Genomic DNA, 4,387 nt, shown 5'->3' with positions numbered 1-4,387 from the left:
GATAAGTAGCAAAAAGCCAGCAGGCGCTTCCCTTGGTCGCCATATTGAGTGTGGGCATAAACCCGGACACTGCGCCTCTCTCCACCCCATTGGATGAAGGCGGACCTGGCGGGAACCGTGTCCTGCCGCCATATTGGGTGTGGGCAAAAGGATTCTCCGCCCACACGTATTTTTTTATTTCTTAACCACCCAGAACTTTTTTTTTCCCTTTTTTCTGTTTTACATTCTGGTAACTCTAAGATTTCCGTCTGGTTGGCGCTAAAGCCTATGCCCCGCAAACCAGAGGCAGCTAGGAGACCCGGGACTCTTAGGTCTGCACTTCTGAATTGAAGTATCAGGCTAGGCCAAAGGTATTTGGACTTTAGCCTTACAGAAGTAGGGGTTCGCTGGGCAATGGTGACGCCTGCCTTTAAACCCAGCATTCATGAGGCAGAGGCAGGTGGATCTCAGTGAGTTCTAGGCCAGCCTGATCTACAAGAGCTAGTTCCAGGGCAGAGAGGGCTACACTGAGAAATCCTGTCTCAAAAACCTAAAAATAAATAAATGAACAGATAAACAAACAAATAAGTGAAAACTGCCTGTTGGTGGTGGCTCATGCCTTTAATCCCAGCCTGTGGGAAGCATAGACAGGCGGATCTCTGTGACTTCCAGGCCTGTCTGGTCTACAGAGATAGTTCCAGGACAGCCAGGACTGTTACACAGAGAAAACCTGTCTCAAAAAGCAAAACAAAATAAAGAATAGGTGAAAACAGACACTATGCAGAAAGCAAGACACAGAACATTCAGGCCTAAGAGATATTGGCATCAAATCCCTCTCCTCAGGACTTGGGAACCCCTCAGAAGAGAAAGCAGAAAGAATATGAGACGGGGGAATAGAGGAAACCAAGGTTTGAAACAAGGTCTTCTAAATCAAAATGATCAGTGTTCATGTGAACTCAGAGACTGGCAGAATGCACGGACCTACATGGATCCGCAGCACCAGATGGGGAGGTACTGGGATGAGTAGAGGGAGGGCTAACTATAATCAGAATATACTATGTGAGGAAAAAGAAATCTATATTCAATGAAAGGAGGAAAAGAAAACGAATAGGTGAAAAAAAAAATAAAAGAATAATGAGGGTCCTATTTTATACTTATACAGGGAAGGTATAAAAACTAATTTGGGCCATACAAACTATCTGTAAAATAATGTATATGGCATTCTTGTTTGTTTGCTTTTTGTTATTGTTATTGTTGTTGTTGTTGTTTGAGACAGGGTTTCTCTGTATAGTCTTGGTGTCCTGGGGAACTCCCTCTTTAGACCATGCTGGCCTCAAACTCATCGAGAGCTGCCTGCCTCTGCCTCAGGTGTGCTGGAATAAGTGTGCCACCACCACCCAGCTGTATGTGGCATTCTTTTGCTAAAACCTTTCACTTGTTTCTTGTATCCTCCAGAAGCTCCATCTCCACCCACAGCTCACACTTCATAGGAAGTCCTACTTGAAGCTAGAAGACAGGTGTGGTCTAGGGGAAATGTGCTGTACACAATTAAGTGTTATTCAGACATTAGAAATAAAATTTATGTCATTTGCTGGAAAATGAAACTGGAGATCATCATGACAAGCCCAGCTCATAAAGACAAATATTGCATGTTTTCTCTAATTGGAATGTAGAACTAAACAACAACCAAAAAAACAAACAAGTGGGCAGTGGCCACACAAGCTTTTAATTCCAGCACTTGGAGGGCAGGGGCAGTCAAATCTCTGTCAGTTGGAGGCCAGCCTGATCTACAGAGGGAGTTCTAGGACAAGTTCCAAAGCTACACGGAGAAACCCTGTCTTGAAAAACAAAACAACAAAAAACAAAAAACCACTCCACCAAATTTGAGCCAGCAGCCAGAACTCCAGATTGGTACCTAGCCCATTCAGAGAGGCTACCTTCAGTAGCTGATAGGAACAGATGCAGAGACACATAGCCAAACATTAGACCCTTTTCCTTCTACTGAGTTGCATAGGACAGCTTTGATATGAGGTTTTGTGGCTTGTTACGCCATGCTTGATGTACCTGGAAGACACACTCTTCTGAAGGGAAATGGAGGAGTGGATGGGGGGGGCAAGAGGAAAGAGAGAGGGAGTAGTAGAGGGAGGGGAAACTGAAGTCCAGAGGTATTTTATGAGAGAAGAATAAACAAATATTAAAAACAAACAAACAAACATAAAACTAGAAGCAGGGGCACTATTTGGAAAGGAGAAAAGTGTTAACAGTATTTCTCCATTTTGTCTCAGCTGAAGCTATCTTTGACTTCTACCCTGTGGTGATATGAAAGAAAATGGCCCCCACAGAGAATGGCACTATTGGGTGTGGCCTTATTGGAGAAAGTGTGTCACTTTGAGGGCAGGCTTTGAGGTCTCTTTTACTCAAATTTCCCTCAGTGTGATGTCAGTTGACATCTTGTTGCCTGCAAGATATAGGACTCTCAGCTCCTCCAGCACCACGTCTGCCTGTATGCTGCCATGCATGATGATAATGGACTGAACCTCTGAAACTGTAAGCAAGGCACCCCAATTAAATATTTTCTTTATAAATGTTGCTGTGGCCATGATGTCTCTTCACAGCAATAAAAACCCTAACTAAAACATATCCCTTGCCCTGAAAGGTCCCATGGGAAAGCATCCAACCCAGTTCTAGAAACTCGGGGCCCAAAATGTCCCAGCTAACTGCAAATTTTTTGGCTCTTGTTAAACTGCTTGCTGGCTTCCCTCTGCAACTGCCAACCGGTATGTAGTTTTTCTGTGCTGTCCTTAAAAACTCTGGGAGAAGTGTTTCTCTCCAGGCAGTCACCAGCTTAACAAACTCTGTTTGAACTTTGGTCACCTGAATGGTCTCTGGGTTTTTACCCTATAACAAAGAGGACACCAATATAGCAGCGATTCCATGTTTGAGAATGGACTGGGACCACGGAAAAATTCTAAAGAGACCCCTGCGTGCTAAAAGAGAACTGCTGAGAACTGAGACACTGCAGGTCATATGCTGCTGGTGGCCTCCTCACACCCCCAGAAAAGGCATGTTAAACTGTCTCACAGCAAAGCTACATACTTTCTTGCCTTTGTCTCATAGTTTCCTATGAACCATAAAAGACTACCAGCAAGTTAGAGAACAGGATGGAGTTATTTTTTTCTCCCCAATGGCACAACTATAAATAAATCTATTTCCTGTGACAAACTTCTGTTTCCTAATTTCTTTTGAAATGAGGAGAAACTAAGATGATAGGTTTATAGACCTAAGAATGGATGGGGTTGAGAGGAGGAAGTGAATAATAGCCAAGTATTTGCCAGACATGCATGAGGATGGCAATATGAACTCATATTTTATTCAATGAATATATGCTTTTAGAAAAAAAGATAGGGCCATCAGGGTGGTAATAAGGCATTTACCACCAAGCCTGACGATTATGAGTCCAACTCCTAGGACCCATGTGGTAGAAGGAAAGAACCAACTACCACAAATTGTTCTGACTTCCACATACAGGCTATGGTATACAGAGATATGATAAGTGTACTTTTTTCTCTTTAAGATGGCTCAAAAGTAGAATTGCCAAGTGGGTAGAGTGGCATGTACCTGCAATCCTAGGATTTGAGAGGTGGAGGTAGGTATTAGGGGCTTAAGGCCAGGCTCATCTACATGGCAGGTTCATGGCCAGCCTGGGATACATAAGACCCTGTCTAAAGAAAGAAAATGTTTTCTAAAGGAAAGAATAAAAAAAAAAAAAAAAAAAAAAAAGGACTGTCAGTTTAATCAATAAAAATGAATCCCAAATATTGTGTAAGACATGATTATACTTAAAAAAAAAAAGTCTTCACCTGAAATTCAAATTTACCTAGGTATCCTGTATTTTATTAGGTATCTCTCAGCCAGAGAGCTTCTGGCTATGTGCACTTTTCGTTCACCCCTGACAAATGAGGAATAGTCTCTTTATCTCTTTTATGTTTTTAAGAATATTTATTCATTTATTTAGGCTGGGTGTGATAGCATATACCTTTAATCTCAGGGAGGCAGAGAAAGGCAGATCTCTGCGTTTGAGGCCAGTGACCGTACAGAGCAAGTTCCAGGACAGCCAGGGCTACTCAGAGATGCCCTGTCTCAAGAGAAACAAAAAAGCTATTTTTTTTTTTTTTTTTTTTTTTTTTTTGTGGCCCTCTCGGTGCATGCACACCATAGCTCATGTGTGCAAATTAGAGGGCAACTTTCATATTTGGTTCTGTCTCTCCACCAGGTAGGTCTCCGGGATGAAACTCAGGTCTGTAAGGCTTAATGTCAAGTGCCTTAACCCACTGAGCTTTGTCACCAACCCCTTTGTCCTTTTGTTAAGCCACAGAAAACACAAGGAGAGAGTCACAGCCAGCAGAGG

Source organism: Phodopus roborovskii, unplaced genomic scaffold, assembly GCF_943737965.1.
Source record: "Phodopus roborovskii unplaced genomic scaffold, PHOROB, whole genome shotgun sequence".
Lineage (NCBI taxonomy): Eukaryota > Metazoa > Chordata > Mammalia > Rodentia > Cricetidae > Phodopus > Phodopus roborovskii.
This window is presented reverse-complemented; position numbering follows the sequence as displayed.